This window comes from Salmo trutta, chromosome 14, assembly GCF_901001165.1.
Source record: "Salmo trutta chromosome 14, fSalTru1.1, whole genome shotgun sequence".
Lineage (NCBI taxonomy): Eukaryota > Metazoa > Chordata > Actinopteri > Salmoniformes > Salmonidae > Salmo > Salmo trutta.
This window is the reverse complement of record NC_042970.1, coordinates 71,391,226-71,408,547: the sequence shown is the minus strand read 5'-3', so window position 1 is coordinate 71,408,547 and position 17,322 is coordinate 71,391,226. Positions and strand designations below refer to the sequence as shown.

The window sequence follows — 17,322 nt, the reverse complement described above, 5'->3', positions numbered from 1 at the left end:
GCGTACAGCGAACGCAAGTCGTGTGAACCTGCCAAAGCCAGTTCGGACACTGGGTGGTTGACAGGATCCGACAGGAATGCCATCAAAGTGGCGAGGGACTCATCTTGGTGTTGCATTGCTACCAGGTCGCCATTCATGAATGAATGCGTTAGCAACACATTATGTTTGTGCGACGACGTTTTCCGTGGTGCTACATGGCTACGCGTTACCGCAGACACCATAGCTTCCTCAGTGGGTTTTTCGTCTCGAGCAGCAAACACCCAAGGGGTGCCGTGAATTGCACCAGATTTCGCCATGCTGTCAGCATGGTCGTTGCCAAGTTTGTCACGACCAGGTGATTTGGAGTGTCCCTTTACTTTCTTCCAATACACCTGTATGTCGTGTTTGGTGATGAGATCATCACAAGCTAGAATGAGCTCTTTGTTTTTCACCTCTTTACCACTTGAAGTAGTCATGTGCTTTTGTTTCCAAAACGGCAAGTGGCATAAGAAGGTGAGTCTCGCGTAGTTAGAGTCGGTGCAGATCGCCAGTTCTGCCAATTCGTGTTTCACCGCTGTTTGCAGGGTGATCAGCACGCCAGCCACTTCTGCAAACTGGCTGGTCTTGTTGCCAAGCTGAAATTGAAGTGGTTTGCACGGAATGTCGTTGTGCCATACCAATCCCACCCCAGCTTGCAAGTGGTCTAGATGGCGGTAAGAACAGCCATCTACAAATGCCATCGGCATGTCGAGACACACGTTCTCTTCGAAATAGTGATGGTTCGAAGGCAATGGCGGAGCGATGTCACGCGGGGGTGGTCCGGAGTCGGTTTCATCGTCACCACAGTGCTGACACACCGCCAAAGCACTGCCCAAAGGCAGGTTCTTTGCTTTTGCGTAGTTGATTACTACATCATGGCTCTGCAGCGTCATGAGCCAAGCCGCTATCCTGCTGTTGTGTACAGCACCCTCACGGATTCGTTGGCTTTTCAGAAAAGTCACAGGCTGGTGACATGTTTCTATGATCACTTTTTGTCCGCCGACATAACTGGTGAAGTGTTTGATCGCCCAGACTGTCGACAGCAGCGCTTTTTCGCAGTCTGAGTATTTGTGTTCGGCGGGGTTGAGTGTTTTGCTCGCGTAAGCAACCACACGTTTGTCTTGGTCGTATTTTTGGTACAACCCAGCGCTGAGGCAGTGCTCTGAGAAACCGACTTCCAAAAAGAATGTCTTGTCTTTGTTGGGGTATACCAGGCAGGGTGCCTCGCAAAGCAGGTTTTTCAAGGAAGCCACCGCTTCGTTGTGAGTGGCATCCCAAACGAATGGGGTGTCTTTCTGAAGAAGGTGAGTCAACGGTTTTGACAAGTCGGCGTAGTTTTCGATGAATTGACGGGAGTAATTACATACTCCCAAGAAGCTGCGCACCTCGTGAAGGTTTGTAGGTGTTTTGATGTTGCGGACTGCTTGGATTCGGTTAGACTGTGGCAGGATGCCCTCGGCACCCACCAGAAGCCCAACGTAGTTTACCTTGGTCCTGCACCATTGTCCTTTCATGATGGCCAACTTAGCCCCTGCAGTCCCGAGTTGGGTGAGAACGTGGTCCATTTCATTGAGGTGATGTGACCAAGTCTCACTTCTCATGAGAACGTCGTCCACGTAAATTATCGTCCCCCTAGAGGCTGCGTCTGGCATAGCCTTGTGCAGGAAGATGTTGAACTCTGAGGGGGAGTTCGCATACCCGAATGGGCAACGATTGAACGTGAAGAGCTTGTTCGAGAAAGAGAAAGCCAACTTGTGTTGGTCACGCGGGTCGACTGTCATGGTCCAGAAACCATTTGCCACGTCGACTGTGGAGAAGTACTTGGCGTTTGCCACCTTTGGCAACTCGTGGTCGAGCTGTGTCATTGGCCAACGAGACAACGGAACCAGTTTGTTGAGTTGTCTATAGTCAATGGTAAGACGCCATTTACCCGTTGGTTTCAGAACGGGCCACACGGGAGCGCTGTACGTACTGTTACATTCCCTGATTATCCGTTTAGCTAATAAGGAATCGATAATCTCTTGTACTGCTGCGTATGCTGCGAGCGGGATTTTGTATTGTCTAACGAACGTAGGAGTTGCTCCGGGTGGCGTAGGAATACGCACCACATGGATACCCGTAACCCCGCAATCCAGCGAGTCTGTCGACCAGATCTCACTGTGTTTGTTAAACAATTCTCTCAACTGATGGCGTTCAGTGTCATTGACAAGAGCATCAGCCTCCGACAGTAGTTGTATTACCTGTGCATGGAAACCAGGATATGGTTCGGCGACATTGTACAGGTCTTCATCGGGTGGTGACGGCATGTCACCTTTGGAAGAGTCATCGGTTGTTTTCTCACAAGAGTGTACTTCGCATGCAGGAGGAGACGCAATATCATCCTCCGTGACGATGGAGTATATTAACAGGTTGCTGTCAGGATCGGCATCCAGCCGGAATGCCGATGTGTCGTCCAGTGGCAATACGGGAGTTAGTGCTATTGCTTTTGACTGACAAGTAAACAGCGTACCTCCCTCGCCATCTAGGTCTAGGGAGGACGGAAGAGGCCCAATCACAGGAACAACTAGTTCAAAATCATGGAAGGCGTAATCGATCAATGTTCCTAGCTGAGTGTGCCGAGGAATGGAAATATCCGCTTGAGTCAGATTTTGTACCAGGAGGTAAGTGGATCTAGCGGTTAGTTCCAACAGTGGGTTACCATTGATAGTTAGCCCCAAGTCGAATAGTTTTGGAGAGGGTTGGAAGAACGCAGTGGTGCCTTCCATCCGGTATCCGGGCGCCAGGTTCAGTCTTACAGAAACCTCTGTGGTTCTTGCCGGTATCAACATGGCGGACTCAGTTATCGTCTTGCAAGCTTCAGGAATAGTCTGCCCGGAAGCCATTCGCACCGGGTCGAAAGACAAGGCATGTTGGTTTGGCTGCGCCAAAGACCAAAGAACTTGGTGTATGGTATCAAGTTTAACACCCAATCTTACCAAAATGTCCGCTCCCACATAGACTGTATGTGGGAGGTCCGCGACAACCAGTAGGTAGTGGGATAATTCCTTGGTTCCAATGCGGATCGATAGCGCACACACCCCTATTGCGGTGAGTGTTGTCTGGGGAGTCGTTCCCAGTGGAAATCTAAACGTTTTCGGCACAAGGGGATGGCAGTTAGCCGTTTTCGAAATTTCGTTGAACATTTCCAAACTGATTGCGGATTTTTCTGACCAGGTGGCCAGCCTGGTATCCTCAGCCCTAGTGCCGTTTAGGCACACGCCCCCTATCAGAGGAGGGCGGTAAGTGTCGGCTGGTGAATCACCCAAGCCGCACAAGAAAACCACATGTTCGGTTAAGTTCCGAGTCGAACTCACATTGTCCTTTGCCACAAATGGCGGGCTCACGGCCAAGTTCACCGGGTTTGCGTCAGATGCTGACGTCGGACCCACGTCGTTGCACAATGTATGGCAGGTAGCCTTGGAAGAATGCGGCGAAGTCAACGGAGTTGGCATAGGTATCTGTGACCAGATTTGATTGGTTTTCCAATCCATTAGTGGTACCAAACGGTCAATTAAATCACTCCCAATCAGCATTCGTTCGATTTCGATGCTAGTCACATACACGGGGTGTATCAGTGACACTCTTTCGAAGTTGAGTTAAAGTAGGAGACGTTTGGTTAGGGGCGAGGTAGCTTGAGTGAAACCTCGAAGATTCGTATCGCACTGTTCCGTTTTCAACCAACGTTTTGTTGGGTCCACTGCCCTTTTTAGTTCATCCAGCAAGGTTTCGGATATGAGGGAAATTGTTGAACCCGAATCTATCAGAGCGTGACAGGTCACACAGTCCTCCAGGACTGTTCTAAGGTATGGCCTGTTCGAGTTGGTTTTTCTCGTCATATCCCCAACAAAATGGAGTGCTTTGGGAGAACGGAGCGGTTTGTAATCTGCGTCGATTTCCAAGACAGATAAGTCACCTACGTGACCCAGTGGGTCCTCTATCGGAATGGTAGAGGAATCATCTGTTGCAAAGCTGCTTATCTCGTGCATCTCCACCTCCGTGTCCAAGTCTGTAGACAAAACCTGCGGGCTTGTGTCTAGAACGGGCGGTACCTGGACAGGGATTCGAGTGGGGGCGGGGGTAATGGAAATGTTTGCGTCCTCTTGAATTGCATGAATTTCGGCGGACTCGGTTTCCAACGATTTTACGCCTAGTCATGAGGATTTATCCTTGTCCTCTTTCTCAAATTTCTTACGATGCAGTACATCTTTTATCAGAGCTTCTATATCATTTCGGTTAGCGTTTAAATCATTGTTGAACACTTTGTTGCCCTTGTTACGCTTGTTACCCTTGTGTCCTGACCCTTTGTGAGAGTTAGGCGGAGGGGCATGTCGGCTAGGTTGATCTCTACGGGACCTGTTAGATTGGGGACGTTCATCGTAGCTATAGTTACGGCGGTGGTTGTCGGGGTGGTGGTTACTTGGTAGCCACCCCCTTTGATCATCCTCTTTTACAGCATATGTCCCTGATGCAGCCCCTTCTAATTCGAGTGATGGTTCCCGCCTAAGCTCGAAAGTCGAGGTGTCCGGGCTCTTAGCCCGGCTTGCTTTTGATGCTTCAAAAGCGGTGCTTGCCAGCTCTCGGAGCGTCGATATTGGCAACCCGACGTGGGCAGTAGGGCCCAAGTAGTTAATGAAGTTGGGAGACATGTTTGACAGAAAAAGTTGTTTGAACGGTAATAGGTCTTCCATTCCTGTTTCAGTGAGCATGCCAAAGTAAGCTGAACGAAGCCGGTGATAGTAGGCTTGTGGGTGTTCATTTCGAGCTTGTCTGATATTGTTAGCCAACGAACTATCGTGTTTGCGAGTCGCAGAACCACTGAATTCTATTTTCAAAACCGTGGCAAGTTTAGCATAGTCGTTTTGCACGTGTTGCTCTTGTAGACGGATGAACCTTGTCACGTGTCTGTTGGACGTTCGCTTCAAAAGATAGAGCCTGTCTGCATTCGTAGCGTTTGGGTAGCCATCCAAGGCGTCCTCTATGTCGGCTAAGAATGTCTCAGTGTCGTTTGGCTTTCCCGGAACGGGGTCGAAGAGGCGGAAGTTTTTGACGATTCTGTCAAGGCGATCCCCGCCAAGTGCGCGGGGAGCATCTGCACTCTCCCGTGGAGAATTGTCGGCCGAGAGGCCAAGAGGAAAAGTCAAGCTGTGGTTGTGTTGGCGAGGAGGCCCCAATTCACTGTGGCCCGAATGGCCAAGAGAAAGAGGCTGAAATCTCCTGTCATCTACATTCCCTCGTTCTCTTAGCTCCGGATGTGAGCTAGGTTGCTTGGTTTGGTTGTCCCGCGATAGCGCGTGACTGTTCTGGAGTTCCTCCAGATGATACCTAAGGGTGGTGTTATGCTGCATCGCAGAGTCCACCTGGGAGTTGAGGGTGTTTATTTTCGGCACGTAGGTGTCGCCCTTTTTTCGCTCGGCCTCATACTTATCTGTCATGGTTTGCAGGGAGAGGTCGCGAGTGTGGAGTGAGAGATCCAGTGATGCGATGTCCTCCTTTTGTTTAGAGGTCACATTTTCCAACTTTCTCACCTGGTCTTTCTCATCCTTCATTAAATCAGCGACTTCAATGAGTTCTGCTGTTTTGTCCTCCAACTTGGTCATTGTGTTCATTAACTGATCGTCTTTGGTCTGCAGCTTTTGGAATAGAGCATTATTGCTTTGAGTGGTTTCATTCACAACCGTTTGTAGGGCATCAATTTGCTCGCCCCGTTTTCTAACTAGCTCTTCCGATTCATCTAGTTTCGCGTGGACTTCATCGTATTTAGTTTTGGCTAAACCGAGTTGTTCTTTTAGAATACGGACTTGGTCAAGAGTTTGTTCGCGTTCTTTGTTATAAGTGTTAGACAGATCTTCCAATTTATCTGTTCTCACACACAGTTCCTCAGCTAGCAGCAGCTTATCTTTTTCGGCTTTCGATGCCAGCTCCCTGGTTCTCTCCACCTGTACCTTGAACTCCCCAGCTTCCTGCTCGTGCCTCTGCTGGGCACTGAGGTACTGGTGCACTGTCCATCTCTGCTGGTGGGCATAGTTGAGGGCTAAACTGGAGAGAACCTTCACAAGGCCTCCGCCTGATGGTCTATTTTGAAGAGCGTCTGTCGCAATGTCTGCATTTTTCTCGCTTATGGCATTGAAATCTAACATTTTCAGCCCCTCGGCATAGTTAGGATTTGCATCGTTGCTGAGGTCCGCGATCAATCTTTCCGTGGGTGAAGGTCCACTGATTAGAGGGGAAATGGGTGGAAACCCATCTGATGGATTGCTCATTATTATGATTGTCAGTTATTTCAATTTACGTAATGTTTGGGGTTTTTAGTTGGAGGCTGCAAACACGATTTAACTCAGTTTGTAAACGTCAGTGAATCATCAAGACTGGGTCAGTAATGTGAGTTGGTTATTACTGAACTTGCCAAAACAGGTTTAATTGATTAAATCGATTTTAATGATAAATCTAACCTGTATCGGCTATTTGGGAATTTTAATTTTAATTCACCTGAAAGAGTTGCTATCTCTAAGTTAACGTTGAAAAGTTTAACTATGTCTCATTGGTTAGTACACATTAGTTTGCGTATTATTCCAATAACCAACCTGGGCGGTAGTGTAGCAATTTAATGTATATTAAATTGAACGAGACAATGATATCCAATCAGTTGCGACTGGTTAGATATCGTACAGCATAACCTGAATTATTTAAAAATAATAATTACTGGTGATTCTTCACCACCGGAGGTCACTGTTAACACAAGCTAAAATCGACAGGGTACCAGTGAAAATAGAATTTTACAATACTGTTAAAAAGTCTACCTAAACACCATTAAGCTGGTAAAACAGCTTTAATCTATTAATCAATTTGAATGATTAGTCAACCCCGTATAGGCTAAAGGAATTAGCTTTAATTAACCTGAAGTAATTGCTATATCTAAGTTAACATTGAAAAGTTTAACTATGTCTCATTGGTTAGAACACATTAGTTTGCGTATTATTCCAATAACCAACCTGAACGGTAGTGTAGCAATTTAATGTATATTAAATTGAACGAGACAATGATATCCAATCAGTTGAGACTGGTTAGATATCGTACAGCATAACCTGAATTATTTAAAAATAATTACTGGTGATTCTTCACCACCGGAGGTCACTGTTAACACAAGCTAAAATCGACAGGGTACCAGTGAAAATAGAATTTTACAAAACTGTTAAAAAGTCTACCTAAACACCATTAAGCTGGTAAAACAGCTTTAATCTATTAATCAATTTGAATGATTAGTCAACCCTGTATAGGCTAAAGGAATTAGCTTTAATTAACCTGAAATAGTTGCTATATCTAAGTTAACGTGGAACAGTTTAACAATGTCTCATTGGTTATGGCACATTCGTGTGTGTATTATTCCCCTAACCAACCTGCACAGGTAGTGTAGCAATTTAATGTATATTAAATTGAACGAGACAGTGATATCCAATCAGTTGAGACTGGTTAGATATCGTACAGCCTAACCTGACTTATTTCACGAAAAATGACTGGCGTTTCTTCGCCAGAGGTTACGGATAGCCCAAGCTGAGATCACACAGGATTCCCGTCTAACGCGGGAATTCACTATGAACAAAGAGGAAAACAAAAATGGCGGCTCCCCTTTGTTAGCTTAGCATCTGGCGCAATGCTTAGCTTTCCTTGCGCGGGGTTTCCCCCTCGCCGCACAAGGGATGTTCCCTCCAACAAGGGAACGGGTTTACTTGGTGACGTCTCACGTTCAACCCTTAACCTCTCCCCGTTACCCAACGCGAGAGGTAGAGAGATAATAACTTCGCTTCGGTCAAACGAATATATCTACTCTAATTTCCGTAATGGCTGGCTCATATGTCCTCTGCTCTAGGAATTACTTATGACCGAGTCAGATCACTCCTGAAAGCGATCGACAGAAATAACACTACGTTAGGCCCAACTAGTATTATTTCTCAGAATGCCTGCATCGGCTGGTACATATGCCCTAGCTGTTAGCATTCAGTAGACCCCCTTCACACTGGCTTTGGTCAGATATACAACAGGGGTCGTTCTCTCCCGACCAGTATCTGGGTGAAATGGAACGACACACACACTTCTCTCCCGCACTAGTCCTGCCTATAGCTATTAATGGAATGTATATATATTGCTACACAATTGATATGGAATAACACAACAGTGCGGCCTAGTCCTATCTTAGATTCCTCACAGGGGGCGCCATATGTCGTGACGTTGTATTAGTTAATGTGACGACTGTTGCTCATCGAATGATTAACGGTTTATAATTACGTGATTAAATGAATTAAGCAATGAATCAAGCAATTATTAACTCATTAACCTGGGGCACCATGGGAACATTGTTTTGATTGAGTTTCTATTTCCCAAATTAACTCAAAGGATATCAGAATATCGATTACAACAGTCGCTAAATTAATCAATTTCCTCTACAGTCTCATAATCTGAAAGTCGTATAATCCGGGAATCTGCACGGACCCGGGCTTTACCACTGAATTTACCACACCAATCTTAGTTGATTATTTATTTACTAGCAAGCTAAAATGATGATAAAAATGCACATACACAAAACACAGTCTAGCTATTGATTAGGACTTAGTATAACGGGCCAACACACTATGGCGCTTGTTACCCAAAATGGGGATTTTAAAGAGAGAGAAAGAAAGGAAGTACACGAGAGAAATATACATTTGGGTTCATTTGTCAGCCATGCTTATTTAACTAGCCTTGCCCCGAACTGCCGCTCTTATGGGTCAGAATATAATGATGTAATTACGTGTTGGAGTTCTCAGGTGGGAAGCTCCGCGTGGGTCGTTTAGGCTTCTAAATGACGCAGTTCTCCGGCGCAACTCTCTGGTTGTCCTCACGATGTCAGTGTCCTTCTTGGCTAAGTGGTCTGATCCTCACCCTTGATCGGAAAGGGGTCTTCTGAGGACAGACAGCTCTGTAGCTCAGAGCTCACAGCTTCGGCTCGAATGGTGTCGATACCACGATTCAATGGAGAGTGGAGGCTGGGTGGTTCGGCTTGAATTCACCCGCTTAGACACAGCTACTCGTCCGTAGCTCGTGTAGAAAAATATTTATTTGTCTTCAACCTTGTGTTTCGTTTTGGGGTTCGTCGACTTTGTTAGACCTTAGCTGCAGCTTGGGGTCAATAGTCTTCTATGTTAATTCTTCACTCTCCTGTCTTATACCCTCGGGTCAGAAGTGGGTGTAACAGCCTTTAGGGCAATTCTCTGGGCGGACCAAGTAAAGGGGGCAAGGCTTAGATTTGGCTAAAAATCCGATTTTAGACACTAACTTCACATTTCATCTTTATCAAAACATTCTGTTTGATTTGGATATTTTCCAAACAGCGTACAATGTATAAACATCAGGCATATACTGGGAAAACTCTTAAAGGTACAATGTTTTCATAATAACGTCATCTCTTAACCTTTAAAAACAAATACAAAAGTTACATACATTTTAATATTCCACTTTTCGTCATAACCACCATTGTGGCTGACGGAAACGATTGTTCCAAAGTCCCTTTATTGCATGTTTAATGTTCTGAGGCCAGTTCTCCATTGTTAGGACAAAGGAATTTCTCTGTATTATGGGCATGAGGTGTCATAAAACCCCCACATCTTCAGACCCCTAGATCTCTCCTCCTCTGTTGGGGGTTTGGGAGATAATCTGTAGGGTGGTGGTCTCCTGTACCCTGACCTGATCAGGACAGTCATGACAGTATTATAGTGTTGAATGCTGAGCTGTAGTCAATGAACAGTATTCTTACATAGGTATTCCTCTTGTCCTGATGGGATAGGGCAGTGTGCAGTGTGATGGCAATCGCAACGTCTGTGGACCTGTTGGGGAGGTATGCAAACTAAAGTTGGTCTAGGGTGGCAGGTAAGGTAGAGGTGATATGATCCTTGACAAGCCTCTCAAAGCACTTCATGATGACAGAAGTGAGGGCTACGGGGCGATAGTCATTTAGTTCAGTTATCTTTGCCTTCTTTGGTACAGGAACAATGGTGCCATCTTGAAGCATGTGTGGACAGCAGACTGGGATAGGGAGAATATGTCTGTGAACACACCAGCCAGTTAGTCTGTGCATGCTCTAAGGACGTGGCTAGGGATGCCGTTGGGGCCAGCAACCTTGTGATGTTTAACAGGTTTAAATGTCTTACTCACTTCGGCCATGGAGAAGGAGAGGGGGGGCCCGCAGTCCTTGGTAGCGGGCCGCGTCGGTGCCACTGTATTCTCCTCAAAACGGGCAAAGAAGGTGTTCAGTTTGTCTGGAAGCAAGACGTCGGTGTCCGTGATGTGGCTGTTTTTCTTTTTGTTGTCCATAATTGCCAAGAGACCCTGCCACATAGGTCTCGTGTCTGAGCAGTTGAATTGCGACTCCACTTTGTCCCTATACCCATATGGAATGCAGCCTAACAGTGACCATTCTGAATAATGCTACATCTACATACAGTACAGTCTGTTGTAGTAGCTCCATGACTAGCCTATCAGTGGTATACTTACAGGCAGCACACCACAGCCACCTCAGTAGCCTGCTCATAGCAACAGGACATATCAGTGGTTGATGCATATAGTCAGGCCACATTATGAAGAGTGTGTGTGAGTGTTGGGGGTGTTAACCAGGTGTCTAATTCACACTTCTCCCACCGTCCTGCTGCTGCTCCTCTGCTTCCGCTCCTCCTCTCCTCCTTCCCTCCTCCCCCCTTCCTGAAGGCCTCTGTGGGGAGGCTAACCTAAACCCCTAACACACGCACGCGCACACACACACCTTTCATCTGATCGCCCACCTCCCCTCAGTCCTTTTGGCCCCTCCTCCAGCGAGTGAAAACACACTTTAATAATTTCATCAGATCATTTGCCTGGCAGATACGCCTCAGGCTTTTCCCATTACCCCCGGCTACCTTGACCCAGATAAAGAGGGATGGAGAGAGGGATGGAGAGAGGGAGGGAGAGAGGGAGGAGAGTGCTCTGCTGTTTGTTCAGGCATGGATGGACTGTGGTTTTGAAAAGCACACACACCCATGCATATGCAGTTTTTTAGGCTTGCAGGAGAGCATGCATGCAAATGATGCACTCACGTCTGCATGCAGGCGCACGCACACACGCACACACACACACACAAACACACACACACACACAGCATTAATCATTAGAACATGATGTAGATACAGTGCATGTACAGTACATGTAAAATGATGGACTCAGACCTTCCACCTACACGAGGCTACTCTACATGGGATTTAGTCAACCCAGCTTCTGTCTACTCCCCTGGGGACAGCAGGCGGATGGAGGGATGGATAGTTGAGTGAAGGAAGAGGATGATTCACGGGCACGTGAGCTGGATGAGAGAGAGAGCTTGCCATGACCCCAGAGTGATGCAGGTGAAGAGAGAGCATGCTTAAGCCTCAGGTAAACATATGGTCAAACAGCGCTCCCTCTGCCTCTCAATAAAACCTAGAAAACAACCACATTTTGTAGAACAAAGTATTATGTTGTTTTACCTTGTTTTTACCTACTTGATTTGTTCATTTGTTTATCAGTTTATTTCTTTACTCAACATTATATGGATGGATTACAGTTATATGTACTTTATGGACAGTGCTATTTTAAATGTTATCATTATCGCATAAGGTGATGTAGTAGGATCATGTTCTAGTTTGATACGTCTATTTCTTGTTTATCCGTCTGTTTCAATTGGTGAATGTGCTTATGCATCAATGTGTTATACAATCAGACATATTACACAAGATTTTATTTCGGAATCTATTTGTTCAGATTCATCCTTCCTTTAGTGGCCTACCCGTAATGTGCTGTACAGTATGTTTGTGTATTCAACTATCATACTGATCTGAGGAGAGTGGATATAATATTGGCTATAAAAACCATAACTCCATCAGACTGTCTTCAGTTTCTGGCATCTAAACGTGACCTGGGTTGCGTCCCAAATAGCACCCTTTCCCCTATGCAGTGCACTTCTTTTGACTGTGTAGGGAATAGGTGTCACGTCCTGACCATAGAGTGCTCTTATTTTCTATGGTAGAGTAGGTCAGGGCGTGACTGGGGGGTTTATCTAGTTTATTTTTTCTATGTTGTGTTCTAATTTATTTTTTCTATGTTGGGGTTTTTGTATGATTCCCAATTAGAGGCAGCTGGTCATCGTTGTCTCTAATTGGGGATCATATTTAAGTAGTTGTTTTTCCCACCTGTGTTTGTGGGAGATTATTTTGAGTTAGTGCATGTTGCACCTCCTTCGTCACGGTTTGTGTTTTGTTTATAGTTTATTGTTTGTTTGGCTAAGTTTCACAATATAATAAAGACGTGGAATGATACTCACGCTGCGCCCTGGTCCGTTTCTACACACATGCGTGACAGAATCTCCCACCACCAGAGGACTAAGCAGCGTGGCCAAGAGGAGGGGACATGGGAGGAGATCCTGGACGGCAAGGGGCCCTGGACGCAGATTGGGGAGTATCGCTGTCCAAGGGAGGAGATAGAGGCAGCAAAAGAGGAACGGCGACAATACGAGGAATTAGCATGAGAAGCCCGAGAGGCAGCTCCAAAAAAAAATGTTTTGGGGGGGCACACGGGGAGATTGACGGAGTCAGGTTTTAGACCTGAGCCAACTCCCTGTGCTTACCGTGGGGAGCGTGTGACCTGTCAGGCACCGTGTTATGCGGTGATGCGCACCGTATCTCCAGTGCGCATTCACAGCCCGGTGCGCTCGTTGCCGGCTCCCCGCATTTTCCGGGCTTAAGTGAGCATTCAGCCAGGACGGGTTGTGCCGGCTCAGCGCTCCTGGTCTCTGGTGCGTCTCCTCGGTCCAGGATCTCCTGCACCGGCTCTACGCACTGTGTCGCCAGTGCGCCTTCACAGCCCAGTGCGTCCTGTGCCTGCGCCCCGCACTTGCCGGGCTAAAGTGAGCATTCAGCCAGGACGGGTTGTGCCAGCTCTACGCTCCAGACCTCCGGTGCGCCTTCACGGTCCAGTATATCCTGCACCGGTTCTACGCACCAGGTCTCCAGTGCGCCTCCACAGCCCAGTACGTCCTGTGCCTCCTCCTCGCACTCTCCCTGAAGTGCGTGTCCTCAAATATGTCCTGTGCCTGCTCTCCGCACTCATCCTGAGGTGCGTGTTACCAGTCTGGCGCCACCTGTACCGGCTCCACGCATCAGGCCTCCAGTGCGCCTTCCCGTTCCAGAGCTTCTGGCGACAGTTCCCAGTCCAGAGCTTCCAGCGACAGTTCCCAGTCCAGAGCTTCCGGCGACAGTTTCCAGTCCGGAACCTCCAACGATGGTCCACAGTCTGGAACCTCCAACGACGGTCCACAATCCGGAACCTCCAACGACGGTCCACAGTCCGGAGCCTCCAGCGGCGGTCCGCGGCCCGGAGCCTCCAGCGGCGGTCCGCGGCCCGGAGCCTCCAGCGGCGGTCCGCGGCCCGGAGCCTCCAGCGGCGGTCCGCGGCCCGGAGCCTCCAGCGGCGGTCCGCGGCCCGGAGCCTCCAGCGGCGGTCCGCGGCCCGGAGCCTCCAGCGGCGGTCCGCGGCCGGAGTCTCCAGCGGTGTTCTGCGGCCCGGAGCCTCCAGCGGCGGTCGGCGGCCCGGAGCCTCCACCGGTGCTGGCGGATTCACAGGATGAGAGGGTTCTTCGTCCTGCACCAGAGCCGCCTCCAATGCTGGCGGATCCGCAGGATGAGAAGGTTCTTCGTCCTGTACCAGAGCCGCCACAAACATTAGACACCCCCCCTAACCCTCCCTTTTAGTTTCAGGTTTTGCGGCCGGAGTCCGCACCTTTGGGGGGGGGGTACTGTCACGTCCTGACCATAGAGTGCTCTTATTTTCTATGGTAGAGTAGGTCAGGGCGTGACTGGGGGGGTTTATCTAGTTTATTTTTTCTATGTTGTGCTCTAGTTTATTTTTTCTATGTTGTGTTCTAGTTTATTTTTTCTATGTTGGGTTTTTGTATGAGTCCCAATTAGAGGAAGCTGGTCATTGTTGTCTCTAATTGGGGATCATATTTAAGTAGTTGTTTTTCCCACCTGTGTTTGTGGGAGATTATTTTGAGTTAGTGCATGTTGCACCTTCTTCGTCACGGTTTGTGGTTTGTTTATAGTTTATTGGTTGTTTGGTTAAGTTTCAAAATATAATAAAGATGTGGAACGCTACTCACGCTGCGCCCTGGTCCATTTCTACACACATGCGTGACAATAGGGGGGCCATTTTTGGGATGTAGGCCTGGTCTCTCTCTAAGATTTAACACCAGAGACAAACATGTACTGAGTTTTTTCATCTTATAAAACAACCTCCAGCTATGAGCATAACAGATATTAGATACGTTATATTTTGGTCATATTTTGAGATGATGCCCGAATGATGATCCTCAATCTACCCAGGGGCAATAGCATGCGCTTGGCTTTCATATCTCTATTTCCACTTTCAATCAAGCGATACCATAAAGTCACACTCGGCTAGTACCCTTAGGCCAGTGTTGGGCGAGAGGCGGGGTGCGAGTGCGTGCGTGTGTGTGGGCGTACATGAGTGTGCATGTGCTTTACAGATTGTCCGTCAAAGAGCAAAAGAATATGTGGAATTCAACACTTAAGGACAAGAGAGCACTTTTGTTCCAAATCAATTACACTCCTACATAACTTTACCTTGGTCTCTATATTCTTCATTGTCACATTTCCCTTTCATTTGTGGACTACGTGTGATGTTTTCTCACTGAGGAGTAACAGTACAGGGGTTTGGGAGCTGGGAAGTGAAGGGAGAAAGAAAGAAGGAGATATATTACCTTGAAGTTTGATTGGATGAAATCTATGGTTCGGTATGACACTGTCAGTCAGAGTTGAATTGTGTTTTAAAATCGGGATCTTTGCTTTGATTTCTATTCATGTTGACCGTGAAGACGGGAACATGTTAAAGATCAAGCAGCTATAGTGTTCCACGAGATAAAGACTGACATGCTGAGACGTAACCTTTGGACTGTTACTGTATGTTATTATCCCATGTACTGTAATGAACAGGTCGTTTCATGCCATACGTGTTTTAACATGGGGGACGGGAGCCGCGGAATCGGATAGTTGCAATTTTTATGACTTGAGAAAATGTGTGTTGTTTAAAGTGACATAATGGAACTCTCTTGACAAGAAACATGTCATAGGACCATATAAGGGTGACTGGTGGAGAATAGTACATTATATAATTGACAGCAATAAGGGAAAGGAAACACACTCTATTTACAGTCCAGTTTGACCTGTGACCAGTGACAGAACGGACAAGGTCCTGCTGTACTATCACCCTTTCGACTTCCGGTTTCTTGTTACCCGCATGTCATCTCGGCCCTCTGTCTGCGACCAACACTACAGTGTCTCTATCCCATGAGTCTCTCTCGCAGCCCTGAACTCTCCATAGGACACATCCAGAGATCTCTCTATTCATACATCAACACAACCCGGCAGAACAATCAACTTCCATCGTCCTGTTTTCTCTCTGTCATTGTGACCCAGCCCAACCATTCGGGTTGGCGGCCAGTTCTCCCCGCTCCACCGCCGCCACACGCTAACGTGCACAGCATTGCATTCTTGACTAAACGTGCATAAAAACAAATTAAATGGGCCCATACAATTTGCGTGGAGACGTGTGCAGCCAGCCAGCAAATAGATGTCATTCCCAAACCAAGGTTACTCACTATGGTACTGAGGCTGGAAATGTAAGATTGATGTCTGCAGCACATGCTGTGCTGAACTCTGCATGCCACTTTACGAATCTGAAGCACCACAGATCTGGCTAGACTTGACTTGTGGAATATAAAATATACTTAGTAATAATTCAACTGTCTTGTCAAGTTGGTCTAGACTTTGGTGTACTTGAACTTGATGAAGAAGTCGGTTTTTCATGCAGCGATTGGCAAATGATACTAACGGTCAACCCTCCGAATGAAAATGACGTACATAAGAAATGTAAATAAATTATATGCCAACTAATGTACAGGAAATAAAAAAGTAATTTATTTTAATCACCCCTACAGTAAATAAAACTTCCTTACACCTTTTTCCTGTACAGTATACGCTAGGCAAGTCATATAGGACCTTTGTGGTGTAAAGTATACTGCAGTGAAGTTGTATAGGACCTTGGTAGTGTACAGTATACTGTAGTGAAGTCGGATAGGACCTTGGTGGTGTACAGTATACTGTAGTGAAGTCATATAGGACCTTGGTGGTGTACAGTATACTGTAGTGAAGTCATATAGGACCTTGGTGGTGTACAGTATACTGTAGTGAAGTCGTATAGGACCTTGGTGGTGTACAGTATACTGTAGTGAAGTCGGATAGGACCTTGGTGGTGTACAGTATACTGTAGTGAAGTCCTATGTAGAATAGGACCTTGGTAGTGTAGTAAAGTCGGATAGGACCTTGGTGGTGTACAGTATACTGTAGTGAAGTCGTATAGGACCTTGGTGGTGTACAGTATACTGTAGTGAAGTCATATAGGACCTTGGTGGTGTACAGTATACTGTAGTGAAGTCGTATAGGACCTTGGTGGTGTACAGTATACTGTAGTGAAGTCGTATGTAGAATAGGACCTTGGTGGTGTACAGTATACTGTAGTGAAGTCGTATGTAGAATAGGACCTTGGTGGTGTACAGTATACTGTAGTGAAGTCATATAGGACCTTGGTGGTGTACAGTATACTGTAGTGAAGTCATATAGGACCTTGGTGGTGTACAGTATACTGTAGTGAAGTCATATAGGACCTTGGGGGTGTACAGTATACTGTAGTGAAGTCATATAGGACCTTGGTGGTGTACAGTATACTGTAGTGAAGTTGTATGTAGAATAGGACCTTGGTGGTGTACAGTATACTGTTGTGAAGTCGTATATGACCTTGGTGGTGTACAGTATACTGTAGTGAAGTCGTATGTAGAATAGGACCTTGGTGGTGTGCTGTATGTAGAGTAATAGTATGTATTTAGAATAGACTGCATAGTGAGCAGGGAGCCAGTCTAATATCTCCCTGTGCAGGGCTGAGCCAGGCAGGCCGGCCGAGGAGACGATGATGGATCTCAGTGTTCCATGGCTCTATAATAGCGGGACAGGGGAGTATCGGGTTGAAGGACACTGCTCGTCCCCCTCGCCCCTACCCCCCTAATCAGATGCAGATCATGCTAAAAGCAGCAAAGCAGAGGAGCAAATCCCTCTTTCTAAAAGCCCCCAGACCCCTCTATCCTTCTCTTGCTTCCACCTCCCTCCA

General features: G+C 46.9%; 1 long non-coding RNA gene across 1 annotated transcript; it reads right to left on the bottom strand.

The window, feature by feature from the left end:
* Positions 1-16,161: 16,161 nt before the first annotated feature.
* LOC115207139 (uncharacterized) lies at positions 16,162-17,010 on the bottom strand. The gene is made up of 3 exons (XR_003880930.1): positions 16,956-17,010; positions 16,607-16,825; positions 16,162-16,454 (listed from the first exon to the last, which is right to left on the bottom strand). It is a non-coding gene; the product is annotated as an uncharacterized LOC115207139 (long non-coding RNA).
* Positions 17,011-17,322: the final 312 nt, after the last annotated feature.